This window comes from Sarcophilus harrisii, chromosome 4 (genome assembly GCF_902635505.1).
Source record: "Sarcophilus harrisii chromosome 4, mSarHar1.11, whole genome shotgun sequence".
In the NCBI taxonomy this organism is placed as follows: domain Eukaryota; kingdom Metazoa; phylum Chordata; class Mammalia; order Dasyuromorphia; family Dasyuridae; genus Sarcophilus; species Sarcophilus harrisii.
The window spans coordinates 433,249,097-433,264,564 of record NC_045429.1 but is presented as its reverse complement, the minus strand read 5'-3'; the positions used below and the strand labels follow the sequence as shown (position 1 = coordinate 433,264,564).

The window sequence follows — 15,468 nt, the reverse complement described above, 5'->3', positions numbered from 1 at the left end:
TATTTGGGGGGCAGATCAGCTATGTTCTTGATGGAAGAACTCCAGGTAATGAAATTCCCTATGCAAAAGCATGTCAGTAACTTCTGCAAGGGACAGTCTTAGAGCATTATCTGGAGCAGTGTTCTCGAAGTGTGGACCAGGAAGTCTCGGAAACCCTTTCAGAAGAACTACAAATTCAGATTTAACCTATTATTTTAAATATGGTGAATATCAATAAACATAATCCACAAAAATAAAAGCCCTTTGGACAGATCCTCAATAGTTTTTAGTAGTCTAAGGGACATTGAGAACAAAAGCTCAAGAACCACTGATCTAGAATATTGAGAAGTTAAATGACATCAGAGTGTGGGGGATGACTTGAGGCTTCAATAGTACATACTGCATGGGTGGAAACCAGGAATGAGAGGAGGGTCTTGTTTCCAAATGGACAGCCCCACACCTTGCGGAGCTACCCTGGAGATGAGCAGGAGATGAACAGCTCATCCATGCTGCATGGGTGGAAACCGGAAATGAGAGGAGGGTCTTATTTCCAAATGGACAGCCCCACACCTTGCAGAGCTCCTCCAAAGTCACTCTCCTCATCCCCCCAATACCACTTTTGACTTTTAAAGACTCTCAGGCTGTCTTGAGCTGCCCATTGATTTTTTCTAATTCAGGGAAATGATTTCCCTAGAGAAGAGAGATACAATTTTTGAAATGGCCTTTTCAAATAGTTCTGAAATTTAAGGAAAAAAAGGCAGGACAGCTGCCTTCATTCTTCCCTTGGTTTCAACTTTCACTGTTGACTTTCTCCTCCCATGTTGTTTCCTCTTCCTGAGGATGTGGGAGCCTCAGTTGTCAGAAGGCAGAGCTGTGTGGCCAGGCTGACAAAGCAAGTGTTCTGAGGCTGATGTTGACAAAAATGCCTCTCCCCCCAAAATTGGGATGTTTCCTCCTCTGAGATCACTTCCCCAGGGGGCCTAATGGACCCACTATTTTCTATCCGAGTGTCTTCGTTAATGTCCAATTGAGTGTCAAATCCCGATACCATTAGTCTAGTTGTCCCGCTTTCAGAAGGACCCCTCTTGTTAATAATGAAGAGGTCTGATCTCCCACCCGTACCCCCTCAACCCCCCGCACCCCCACTCTCTGGGGAAGGCTTGCTCAGGAATCTTGAATCTGACCAGTTGACTACAGCTTTGGAAAAATCGGCAAAGTCACAGAGGGAGAGCTTGGGTTCAGAGAGCCACTGCTCTAGTGGAAAGATCTTCAAAGCAGAAAGGTCTACGGATTCTTTTGATCACCTAGTTCAGTATTTAACAAGTCTCACTATCAAAGCTTTCCCTTACAGTGAACCTGAGGTCTCTTTGTTGTGGAAAAAAAAAGAGAGAAAGAAAAAATTCCCTGTCCTTTTTACCTTCTACTTCTCTTAGAAGAGGGAGGCAAGTTGAGTCCCACTGGGTTTTCACAAGCGAGGATACATTTGCTTGACACCGGTCACACTCTCCCAATCGATCCCCCCTGGGAAGAATAGTACTGTTTTGTCAGAGAAGCTGGTTGGCCTCAGGAGGCAACACCTACAGCCAAGGAAGGAGCAGAGCGCAGAGGGACAAGGTGGGGACTGTGCATTTGTTCTCTAGGATGGGGTGTCAGATAAATGTTAGTAACCCTCAATGAGGAACTCCGGGTTGTCTAATTAAGAAGCTGATTGAAGCCTTCAGGTTTCTAGGATGTCAAAATGGTGCCTTCTCCCATGATGCTTCCCCAGATTCTAAAGCCCAGGCTGGGAGAGCACTGAGCAGCCTCAGTTCCTGGCACTTTCTAATTGAACAGGCTTGTCACGGGGACAATAGTTGCCACGGTGAAAACTTTCTGCTTTGTCAGGCTTGGGGACACCCGGGAAAAATGCCCACAGTGCCTCTGGGGGAGGAGTGAAGGCCAGTTCCAAACCTGGCTTTTCCAGTTGAGTCCCATGTGATAATAGATGATTCAGTTCCTCTCATGGGGTCTCAGTTTCCACTGCTATACAAAGAGGGGATTAGACCAAGTAACTTCCTAATGCCAGTGAGATCCTGTAGCTTTGAGAGGGTCAAAAGGGGATCCTGGGGGGGTGAGTGTGACCGTGGTGATTTTACTCACAACTTCCAAGGCCCTGCTTTTCTGGACAAGAAAAGGGAGATCAGTGTAGCCACTGAGATAATTAGTGAGCAAAAGGACAATCATCCTAACAGAGACATGATGCTCCAGATTTGGAGTCACAGGATCTGGATTCAAATCTTGCTTCTAACATTTATCCACTGTGTGACATTGGATGGATGAGTTACCCTCCCTGAGTCTCAGCTTTCTTCTTTGTTAAATGATGGGTTTGGACTTGGAAACCCCTTTCAGCTCTGAATCTTAAGATCTTGTGAAAAGGTCACCAGGGCAGGTCCTGATCCTGGAACTTCCAATGCAGGGAAAAGGAAATTTTAGGAGAGCAACATTAGTGTGTGCTCTTGTGCTCTCTCCTGCCTCCTTAGGAATTTAGCACCCTTAAAAGGAGGAACCAGTTCTCTGCTCACATTGCTTTCCTTATTGTGGGCAACATGGAATCAGTAGAAGACCTGGAATCAGGAGATTTGATTTAAATCCTGTCCCATGGGTGACATCACATAACTTTTCTGAGCCTCAACTTCCTCATCTGTTAAATGGGCAGGATTCTGGCACTACCTACCTCACAGAGTTGTGAGTGTGGGAAAGTTAAAAGTTCTCATCACTATGATGCAGATATTTGAAGGACAATCAGGTATCACAGTGGATAGTGAGCCAGGCTTGGAGTAAAAAGGATGTGAATTCAAATTCAACCTTAGCTTGTGATCCTGGGCAAATCATTTCAACTTTCTGTTTCTTCATATATCAAGTAAGGATAACACATTTTTACTGGTTTTACAGACCTACCGTATGACTCAAATGAAATAATGGCTTTGAAAGTTCTTTGAAAGCTATTAATACATTCAAGCTATCATCACTACCAGTAGCAGCATCAATCCTGATGGATCTGTGATGTCACTATGAGGTTTCCCTGAGGAGGAAGAACAGAACTCATCCATAGCTGACCATCCTGTGCGATACTCAGCGACGTCTTCATATAAGTTTACTATGTGTTACTTCCCAAAGCTCTTCCTTGTGCTCTTTTGCCATCCAGAGGATACCAGAGGAGCACTCAGTCTATCCACTGGTTATCTCTTACTCTCACATCTTCCTTTTCAATGATAAATTTTTTTATTATTATTATTTTTTCTTCTTTATTATTATATCTTTTTATTTATAAAACATATGCATGGGTGACTTTTTCATCATTGACCCTTACAAAACCTTCTGTTCCAAATTTTCCCTTCCTTCCCCCCATCCCCTCCCCTAGATAGCAAGTAGTCCAATATATGTCAAATATGTTAAATTATAATTAAATCCAATATATGTATACACATTTATACAGTTATCTTGCTGCACAAGAAAAATTGGATCTAGAAAAAAACCTGAGAAGGAAAACAAAAATGCAAGTAAACAATAACAGAGAGAGTGAAAATGCTATGTTGTGATCCACATGCAGTTCCCATAGTCCTCTCTCTGGGTATAGATGGCTCTCTTCATTACTAGACAATTGGAACTGGTTTGAATCAACTCATTGTTGAAGAGAGCCACATCCATCACTTGATCATTGTATAGTCTTGCTGTTTCCGTGTACAATGATCTCCTGGTTCTGTTCATTTCACTCAGCATCAGTTCATGTAGGTCTCTCCAGGTCTCTCTGAAATCATCCTCCTGATCATTTCTTGCAGAACAATAAGTTTCCATAACATCCATATACCAGAAATTATTCAGCCATTCCCCAACTGATGGGCATCCACTCAGTTTCCAGTTCCTAGCTACTACAAAAAGGGCTGCCTTTCTGCACATGTGGGTCCCTTTCCCTCCTTTAAGGTCTCTTTGGGATATAAGCCCACTAGAAACACTGCTGGGCCAAAGGGATGCATAGTTTGACAGCTCTTTGGGCATACTTCCAAATTGTTCTCCAGAATGGTTGGATTCATTCACAACTCCACCAACAATGTTCAATGATAAATTTATTTGATGATATTCTTTTCATGGCTTCATAATTCTTCCTTTATAACATGTTTCACTCTTCTCACACTCACCATGAGCCTCACCAATGCCATTGTGATGATCTTCAATTTAGATTCTTTAGAAACTTGGACTCAAAAGTTTGTGATGTTACTGGAAAAATCACTGGTGTTAAAATCATGAGCCTTTGTTTCAGGAGAAAAATTGGGCTTATTAAAAAGAACCTTGTGTTCCCCAAAGCAGGTCTTGCTGCTCTCCGGAGGTACCTCCGTTGTCTGATGATAAGGTACTTGTCTTGGAATTAGGAAGACTAACATTGGCCCACTCTGAGAATCTCAAGATTCACAAAAAGACACATATGGGATAGAAACCTTTAAATGTAAATATGAAGGCTGTGATAGAGTCTTTTCAAACAGTGGTAACACATGCGTGTGAATACATCTAACAAGCCTTATATCTGTAAAGTGTGTGACAAGTTTTAATATACACCTCAGCTCTCTTAGGAAATACACGATAGCTCATGAATCCCTAGGGTCAGATTCCCCTGAGCCAATTCAGGCTATGAATCACCTACCCACTAGGGCTTCTCAAATAGTCTGCTCAAAACCCCTCCTTCCATAAATCAGACTAGCACCAATCACAACCCAGGACTTCCTCCTAATATTAAGTGAATGGTATGTCTGAGGACAAAAATAAACATCAAAAAACTCTAGTAACTATAGGACAGACCAAATGTGGAAAGAAAGGAGGGAAGGAAAGAGGGAGAAAAGGAAGGAGGGAAGGAAGGAGGGAAGGAAGGAGGGAAGGAAGGAAGGAAAGAAGGAAGGAAGGAAGGAAGGAAGGAAGGAAGGAAGGAAGGAAGGAAGGAAGGTAGGAAGGTAGGAAGGAAGGTAGGAAGGAAGGTAGGAAGGAAGGAAGAAAGGAAGGAAGGAAGGAAGGAAGGAAGGTAGGAAGGAAGGTAGGAAGGAAGGAAGGAAAGAAAAAAGCAAAAGAATAGAAAGAAAGGAAAGAACTGAATCCAATCCAGACAGAAATGGAGAGTTTTTTCACAAGCTTCCATTTAGGGCTATTAGCCAAGACTATCTTTGGCAAGGTCTGGCAAGATCTCTAAAGTAACCTTATTCTTTTCTCAGGATTAAAAAGACATGTTTTGACATATGAATGAATTTTGCTTATTTTCTAACCCCCCCCCAACTCAACTTTCCAAATCCTGCCAAATTGATGCCTGCATTTTATCACTCTGATCCTGTTTTGTTTTAATTTGTTTTGTTTGCTTGAGAGGAAGTTAAAAGTGGGGGATGGGGAAGGATTAAGGAACCCTCACTTTCAATGGTATGATGTTAAAATGACAATAATCTTTGTCTGGTGGGGTGGCAATTGTTTAAATTCTTATAATCTTAAACCAGCCTGCTGTGTTGAACATTTTTTTTCTCAGATCATTGTACTAATGAATAAATTCTTATTTAATGGGGTTGACACTGCTGAGTATTTTGGTTTAGGGTGTTTTCTTTTTCAAGATGAGGCTTTTGTAATGTTCTGCACAGATTGTAACTGTCTAGTCTATAGTAACATTCTGTAATGATTTCTTCCTTCTTGTAAATATGTATTAATGATGCCAATATTAATTGTTTCTAATTTCATTATTGCTATAAGTGCCAGGAATCAAACAATATTTGTGGTGACAAACCCTGTAGAACTTTGGATTATAACCGCTTCATTGGTTGTCCTTTGTTTTCCAAGAGGATCAAAATGACTAATCACTATGTCAAAGTCAAAATACAGTGACAAGTATGGCAGCCCTTTTTGTAGTAGCTAGGAACTGGAGACTGAGTGGATGCCCATCAGTTGGAGAATGGCTGAATAAGTTATGGTATATGAATGCTATGGAATATTATTGCTCTGTAAGAAATGATTAGCAGGATGATTTCAGAGAGGCCTGGAGAGACTTACACGAACTGATGCTGAGTGAAATGAACAGAACCAGGAAATCATTGTGCATGGCAACAAGAAGACTATACGATGATCAACTCTGATGGACGTGGCTCTCTTCAACAATGAGATGATTCAAACCAATTCCAGTTGTTCAGTGATGAAGAGAGCCATCTACACCCAGAGAGTGTGGACCACAACATAGCATTTTCACACTTTCTCTTGATGTTTGCTTGCATTTTGTTTTCCTTCTCAGGTTTTTTGTTCTAGATCCAATTTTTCTTGTGCAGCAAGATAACTGTATGTACATATATATATATACATACATACATACATATATTGGATTTAACATATATTTTAACATATTTAACAGTATTGGACTACCTGTCATCTAGGGGAGGAGGTGGGGAGGGGGAGGGGATAATTTGGAACAGAAGGTTTTGCAAGGATCAGTGTTGAAAAATCAGCCATGCATATGTTTTATAAATAAAAAGCTTTATTTAAAAAAAAGATACAGTGACAAGGTACAGCATTGAAAGTCTAATTGTACTATATGATGATCAATTCTGATGGACGTGGCTCTTTCTTCCATCCTATCTCCCTACATTAGGGAGGAGTGAACTAAATCTGCTTTGGTGGGATCAAGGGGGAAAAAACTAATGCAGATTCCTTATTTTTTTTAATTGTAGAACTGATCCAATGCTGGTGCAGCAATATAAATTGCTTTCAATGTCAGTTTCAATCTGGAACAGCTCTCCTTTTTCTTTTTTAGCTCATATGAGTGTTTTACTGCAAGTTTAATATGTTTGTCCTGGATTTTCTGAGTGCAAATCAAATATAACTAATCAATTCAGTTAGTGACCATGACATTTCAATGTTGCACTTCAAAGACTAAGAAGCTAGATTTAAATGTCCCTGCTACAACTAGGTAAACAGAAGGTAACAATGAGTTTTATGTTTTTAGTTTCTCCTTTCCTTGCATTAAAGATGGATCACTGCAATGGTATGCAGAAAGAGAGACAGAGAGAGAGAGAGAGAGAGAGAGAGACTGGGAGAGGGAGAGGGAAAGAGCTCATATGTCTATATTTGCCTATATCTATTTATACATATGTGTATTTTCAAGAAGCTAGCATGAGTTTGAAGAACTTTGGTGATGAGTGAAAAAGGCCAGTTTGATGTGTTTACTTTTACTTAAAGTGCTTAAGAGAATCCTAATGTATTGGAATTCTCCATGGTGAAGGTAGATTTACTTTGTTGTATATATAGTCATATGTGTATGTGTATAAAAGTATCTTATGTATACATGTGATGTTGTATGTTATATGTGTAGCATCTATAATATTGTATGTTATCTATGTATATATGCTAATACCAATATGATAATGATCACAACAACTCTGAAGAAATATGGAAAGAAAAAAATGCAAAAAAATTATGTTTTTTTAAATTTCATGACTTAGAGACAAAGATATGAAGAGCATGACTTCCATTAAAATTAGTAACATAGGGGAAAAAAGGAAGAGGAGGAGGAGGAAGAAGAAGAAAAGGAGGAGGAGGAGGAAGAAAAAGAGAAGGAGGAGGAAGAAGAACAATAACAACAACAAGAAAGAAGAAAGAAAGAAAGAAAGAAGAGAAATTGAAGGTGAAGAAGGAGGAGGTGAAGAGGGAAAGGAGAAGGGGAAGAGGAAGGAGGGGGAGGAGAGGAGGGAAAAAAGGAAAGGGAGGACAAGGAGTGGGAGGAAGGGGAGGAGAAAGGAGAGAAAAAGAAGGAGAAGGAGAAAGAAGAACTAAGTTCACATCCTGCTTCAAACACTCACAGGCAGTATAACTGAGCAAATTGATTAACCTCCCTGTATCTCTCTTCATTTGTAAAATGAGGTTGTTGGACTCAGTCTCTCATGTTTCTTCTAGTTCTAAATGTGTCATCTTAATTTTTAGTTCTAGTACTAGATCATCATCTATTTGGAGTGTCTATTCAGATAGGTAGATAGATACATTAATATATATATATATATGTATATATAATGTTCACGTGCATGTATTTATGTGTATAATCATCTACATATAATGTGTGTGTGTGTGTGTGTGTGTGTGTGTGTACAATGGCAAGCTCTGCAAGCTGTTCATCAAATGACTTTTAATTGGGACATTGGGAATCCTTGTCTGCTTAGTTTTTCCTTCATGGTCAATGTGCCTGTAGATCTCCTTTAGGAGGTTTTAGAGCTCCATGATATAAGTACAATATTATTATCATTGATACTGACATTGAGGGCAAGGAGGCCCAGTGAGGTTACGTTGATCCAGATACTAGGTATGTGACTAAATCCCATAATTTCTGAACCTCAGTTTCCTCCTCTGTAAAATGGGAATAACATGTATCTCATAAGGTTGTTGTGAGGTAACAAATACAAAGCTCTTTGTAAACTTTAAATTGCTATATAAATGCTAGATATCATCATCATCATCATCATGATCTCTACATAGGAACATCTGGAAGACTTCAATATCTGTAGAAAAACCCTCTGAGATTTGGTTTCTGTTTTCTCCGGGATGGTGGTGAAGACCTTTATCAAACACCCTCTCCCTGTTTGGTGCCTTTCCTTAACATTAATAATCAGAGCATTGTTGAACAAGGCTCTCTCTGTTTTAGCTTTCAAGAACTATAATTTAACTTTGATATATACATAAACTACATCTTGTTGGAAGAGGGCTTCTTAGGCAATGGTTTGTTCCACTGAATGAAATGCTTTTTCATTATTTAAAAAAATCAATAAGCATCATGAGATCTTGGATTCTTTACATTTTTCAGTCAATTGTGTGATGGTTAGAAAAAGTCAGTCAATAAACATTTTAAGTGCCTGCTATGTGCTAAGTTCTGGAAGATGTGATCTGCTAGGGAATCTCGCTGACAGAAGACACCCATTCCCTTCTAATACTCACATCAAAGATGCCCACTGTGGATTATTCTCATAAGATTTTATGCATATGGATAAGTATTTATGGATATTTTCTTGGTCATCTTTTGAGCCAGATGGGTGATAATGACAAGATCTCTAGATGTCTTCCCCTCTTTCAGATACGTTGAAAATCAACACCCTCAATACTCTCAAAATTGTATGTTCTCTATCATGTACCTCTTCTGTTTTATACTTAATCTAGTCCAGCTACTTTTTCTATCTCTGGGATGTTGGTTTTTTATGCCATTCCCTCACCCAGCCACCCCCATTTAAACAATTATGAGCTTGATAGACATTAACAAATTTGACAATTTCTATATAAAGGAAAAAATAGAAAATGATAATCAGTTATGAAAGCATGAATTTCAATTACATCTTTTTTTCAAGTATCTAATATATTTAACACAGTGATTGCAATACTGTCCTGCTTGTCCATGTCTCTATGAAGCTTCTTCTCTATTGTTTCATTAGCACTTTTTTCTTCTTCTTCTTTTTCGGGGCATCACCCCCTTTTAATTCTCTCCCCTACTACCATAATCCAAACAAAATAAATGTCCTCTCTGTATAAAAAAAAAAAAGAATTGTCAGATTAAACAGATCCATATTTTGTCTGTATCAGGAAATATGTCTCCTTCTGCACCTATAGTTTATCACCACTCTGTCAAGAGCTAAAAAGGATGATTCATAAATTTGGTAACATTCATCATTCAATGCCATTTCCTCTTCCTCCATAAATGCATCCATAATGAAAGTCTATCTTTGAGGACCGGTTTTCTTGGTGTAATCCCCCATCCCAATTATTGTAATTACAGAAGGCTCAGGCAGTTCCAGTGAATCAGTCAATCAAAATATAAACTAGCTATGAATAAGTCTTGACCAATTCCTAGAAATAAAGTGTTTTGGTCATTGGATGAGAAAAAATGATGACATACAGGAAATCTCTTTAGATTGCCCGAAAGAATCAGACGCACAACTGAGCCTACACATAATGCAGTAAACTAGTTCAGAATATTATATCCTAGCACCAGGCCTGTGTATTGGTGAAAGAATACTAACCAAATCACTGAGAGGAAATTGCCCTTCCCCTCACCTTTTAACACCACTGGAGTTAGAATAGCCAATGACAGAGACAGAGAAAGTATTTGTAGATATATTTGGAAAGCCCATTGCCCAAAGATGGCAGCTGCTTCTGGGAATGTGAGCCCCTTATCACAGAGAGAATGTGGATTCTATAAAAGCAAATTCTAGAAAATCTCAGAGCCCAGAAAGGAACAATACAAAAGTAGAGTCTCTTCGGGACCATGTAAAGGAAGAAAAGGACTTTCAGTCATCAGGAACCTTCGCCACATATGTGCCTCGCTATTTTCCTATAAATTTGATCCCATAGCAGCAGCAGTGGATAGAGCACCAGCCCTGAAGTCAGGAGGAACTGAGTACAAATCTGGTCTCAGACACTTAACACTTCCTATACAGCTTGGAAGTATGACCCTGGTTAAATCACTTCACCCCAATTGCCTCAGCAAATAAATAAATAAATAAATTGATCCCATTCTCTCCAAGGTCCTTATATACTCCAAAGCAGAGCACACTCCAAGATTTAGGGGAAATATATTATACCAATTGATCTTACCATGTTACCTCAATAAATAACTTTGCAAAAAAATAAAAAAATAAAAAGCAAACTGAGGCTATTGGATGATGATCAATGGGAAGCACAAAGGTTCTTGACAGAGTATTAAAACTCACAACCTCCTCAGGGTTATCCTCTAGACCTCTGAGGGAAAAAAAGTCAGCTTTCCTCTGTAATACAAGTTGTGGGAGTAGCCTTGGCAGGAGTGCTACTTTGTATTCCCAGAACGTAGCACAATGTCTGACACATAGTACACATTAATATATACTTGTTGGTTGATTGATCTCTTCAGATGTTAGTAAGTTAAAAAAAAAAAAAAGTTTCATTTTTCTCTGTATTCCTCAAAACCTAGCACAGTACTCGGCACAGTAGAAGCTTATTGAGTGGTCTTTATGTTTAGTTGATTGTCCAAGGTCGCTAACTAGTGCAAAACTGGGATATAATCATGATATTAAACATAATAGATACTAATAACTTCAGGACTCTTGACTCCACATTCAGCGCCCTTCCCATAGTTCCACACTGGAGTAAATAGCCTAGGGAGCAGAAAGTGGGATGGAGATGACAGGAGTCCTTGAAAACAGGGAAGCTTTTGTCGGATTGCCGCTGATGGTGTGGAAATGCCCACAGGCTTAGAGACTGTGAAAATATTTCAAGGATTCCAGTGAAGTTTGACTCATTCCCCAAATTGCAATCTCTGAAAAGTCATGTCATCCATTCCCCTCACTCTGGGGAAGACTATGCTGGAAACACTCAAGACCGTCATCTTTTTTGCCTTTTTAAAAATGCCCAGAGAAAAACATGTGGCAACCCATTCCAGGGGCTTAGAATTCTTATGTGGTCTGTACAGGAGTTTCTAGCCATGTCCAATGTAGGTGTCTGACACAGGGTCGCATGTGCTGTGGGGAAGAGGGCCATGGATTGGTGTCAGCACCTGGGTTTGAATCCCAGCTCTGACATTTGGACTAATTAGGTAATCCCGGAAAAGTAGCTTTTCTCTGTGCCTCAGTTGTCTTATCTATTAAATGGGAATGATGACATTTGCTCTATCTGCTTCATGGAGTTCCTATAAGAAAAAAAAATCCCTTCTAAATTTTAATGCGAATATTTTTGAATTAGACTCCTCACTCTTACCTTGACCACCGGGGATTAGACGTTATAGAGCTTCAGGCCCAAGATTGAACTTCCAGAAATGTTTTATATAAGGGTCCTTCAGAACCAGGAGTAACCATTGCACTTTACTACCACTTTCCAGGTTTCTTTAATACAGGGAGAAATCTGCAAAGATCAGAGAGCAGAGTGGGTGACACTATTGATGACTCTATTACTCTTCCCATTGAGTAGCATATCTTTCTCCCTTTTTCCCCCTTTTCTTTTTAAAAATTTTTACAGCTCCTAAATTTCTCCCAGTATCCCCCTTTTCCTTTTCTTCCAGAGTTATTCCTTGTAACAAAGTATTTTTCTAAAAGAAAAAAGTTGGTGCAGTGGATAGAACACTAATCCTGAAGTCAGGAGGATCTGAGTTCAAGTCTGACCTCAGATACTTAACACTTCCTAGCTGTGTGACCCTGGGCAAGTCATTTAACCCCAATTGCCCCGGGGGAAAAAAGGGAAAAAAGAGGAAGATAGGGAATTCAACTAAACTGATCCATAACTCTAAAAAATTCTGATGTCCTATGGAATTAATGCCCCATGCCCACGAACCCCCACCTCTGCAAAGGAGCAGATCTTTTCTCCTCTTCTGCTTCTTGATGTCTTCTTGTCTTCTTCCCTGCCTATAAAAGCAGATAAATGGCAAAGTAGACAGAGCACTAGGACTGGAATCAAAAGGATCTGAGTTCAAATTTGACTTCTGATAATTAATAGTTGTGTGACAGTTTCTCTGGCCCTCAGCTTCCTCATTTGAAACGTGATTATTAGCTCCTACTTCATAGTATTGTCATGAAGATTGAATGAGATCTTGGTAAAGCCTTAGCATAGGGCCTGGCACATGGCATGTATTTAATAAATGCCGGTTCCTTCTTTCCCATTCTTTAGGCACCTGAGGATCTTGCTTAGTGACCTGCAGACCTGGAAAGACCCCTGCCCCCTGCCCCCTGCCCCCTGCCCCTTGCCCCAGTAACTGGAACCTGCTGTGGGAGAAAGCTCTGGTTTTCTCCATTGAATGTTCCTAGGAGCAGGCCTCTTGTCCCAACTTGAATAGCCTTCAGGTGGACCAGTTAATTACCTTCATCCAAAGAAGAGAGCTCCTCACTGTCTCCTGGATGATGAAACCGTTACTGAAAGTGTGCACACTCTGCTCCCTGCACGATGATGATTATAGGGTTTGGCTGATGGGAGAAGGCAGACAAGGAGTGGGAGTCGGCAGGATGGGCAGGGCCCATAAAGGCCAGGGAACTGAAGAAGGCCTGCAGGACTGAGCCACCCAAGGAACCATGATGGAGGATGTAGCAAAGGAAAGATCTAGCCCATGGCATGGGACCAAATGGCCCCCAATAAGGTTGACACAGCAGGGAGAGGTCACAGCCAATATGCAGCTTTGTTTTGTTCTTGGAGCCTTTCAGCATGGACACAAAGTCAGCCTAACAAAGCTATGTGCAAAGGTGATATCTCTAGACCAAAGCTTCTGAAATTGTGGCTCACAACCCCACATGGGACCATGTAACTGAATGTGGGGGTCAGGAAATTATGATTTATTATCAGTAAATGTTGGATTTGCATACCTATTTTATATTCCTATATACCCAGAATTGCATAAAAATTTCTTGGACAAAAAGGGGTCACAAGGGAAAAAGTTGAAGAAGCCCTGATTTACAGGTCCAGAGTGTTCCATTACTGACCTTATGTCTCCTGCTGCTATACCCACAAGCCTTCTTGACTTCCTTCCTTGGCCCTTGGGAAATGGTGGCAAGGTCCTAAAAGTCAGCTTCCCACAGCTGTTATTCTTCTGGCTCTCACCGATTGCTGCGGGGCAGAACCTGGACAAGCCTGCACTGGATAGGCATGGGATAGAGCTGAAGGTGAGGAGAGAAAATTCACTTGAAAGTGGCCTTATCCAAGCATATTGCAGAGTTTTTGGCACATCAGAGAAAGCCCTTTGCTTTCACTGAGGAGCACAGTGCAGGAAGATGAGAATGTCACTCTTTCCAAGGAGGGATTGCTTCATTCTTTGTATGTGTATCTCCAGAGCCTAGCGCAGTGCTTGGACAAATAACAACTGCTTGTCGAATTTAATTGCCTGCCATTTTGGAAAGATGCCTCCAAAGTCTCTAAACCGTGAATCCCCTTTGATCTAGAAATATTGCTACAAGACCCGTATGCCAAGGAGACCAAGGAAAGAGGGAAAGGATTATAGCAGCTCTTTTTGTAGTGGAGAAAAATTAAGAAATTAGGAAGTACCAATCTATTGGAGAAGGGCTAAACAAAGCAAATCATGTAGTGAACGGCTGTAAGGAAATGTGAGCTCCTCCAAGGTAGGGACTATCTTTAGCCCTTTTGTTGTATCTTCAGTATTTAGTGCAGTGCCCGGCACATGATAGGTACTTAATAAACATTTATTGACTAACTCATATGATGAACAGGATAGTTTCAGAGAATTTTAGTACGATTTTTATGAAGTGATTCAAAGTAAAATGAACAGAACCAGGGGAAACAATTTATACACTAAAAACAGCATTTTAAAGACAAACAACTTGGAAAGACTTAAGGACTTTGAATAATTCAATGGATTTTAGGAGATGGAATGAGGAAGAATGCTACTCACTCCCTTTTTTATGAAAGCTTTTTAATTTTCAAAAGATATCCATGGATAATTTTTCAACATTAACCCTAGCAAAACCTTGTGTTCCAATTTCCCCTCCTTCCCCCACCCCTTCCCCTAAATGGCAAGCTACTCACTTTCTAAAGGAAAAGTGATGGACTTAAAAGTATAGAATAAGATATACATTTTCAGATATGACCAATGTAAGAATTTGTTTTGTTAAGTTCTACTTATTAAGAAGACTTTGAGGTGTGTGTGTGTGTGTGTGTGTGTGTGTGTTTAATTAGGAGGAAAAGAGAGAGGGAGTAAATGTTTATTAATTGGGAAAAATAAAATAAATTTGCACTTTTAAACTTTTAAAAATTTGAATTACCCATGATCACATAGCTGATTAAAAAAAAAAATATCCATATGGTCTCAGACACTTAATGCTTCCTAGCTCTATGACCCTGGGAAAGTACTCAATCCCAATTGCCTCAGTAAAACAAACAAACAAACAAAAACCCACTCAAAGAAGGTAAGCATTTAAGAGGAAGAGTGGAATAGTAGAAAGAGTCAAAAGACCTGATTTCAAATCCCTCCTGTTATTTACTCTCTGTGTGACCACTTCACTTCTAGGGATCCCTACTTTCTCATCTGTAAGATGGGTTAGCTGCACTTAATGGTCTTCCATTGCACCTCCAGATCTATGATTAGTAACTATAAAGTACTCAAATAGATAAATAAGTGAGGACTAGAGGGTTCAACTATAGAAGATTCCTATCATTTGGACAGACTCAGGGTTAGAAAGCCATCCCACGTGGCTCCCTTCAACAATGAGATGATTCAAACCAATTCCAATTGTTCAATGATGAGGAGAGCTATCTGCACCCAGAGAGAGGACTATGGGAACTGAGTGTGGACCACAACACAGCATTCTCACTCCTTCTGTTGTTGTTTGCTTCCATTTTGTTTTCTTTCTCAGTTTTTTTTTCCCTTCTTGATCCAATTTTTCTTATACAGCAAGATAATTATAGAAATATGTATACATATATAGGATTTAACATATATTTTAACATATTTAACATGCATTGGACTACCTGCCATCTAGGGGATGAGGGGAAGAAGGGGAA

The 15,468-nt window shown here is 39.9% G+C and overlaps 1 long non-coding RNA gene across 1 annotated transcript; it reads right to left on the bottom strand.

Moving 5' to 3' along the window:
* Window positions 1-12,331: 12,331 nt before the first annotated feature.
* On the bottom strand, window positions 12,332-13,817 carry LOC116423773. Its single transcript, XR_004234296.1, has 3 exons — window positions 13,437-13,817; window positions 12,824-12,926; window positions 12,332-12,371 (listed from the first exon to the last, which is right to left on the bottom strand). It is a non-coding gene; the product is annotated as an uncharacterized LOC116423773 (long non-coding RNA).
* Window positions 13,818-15,468: the final 1,651 nt, after the last annotated feature.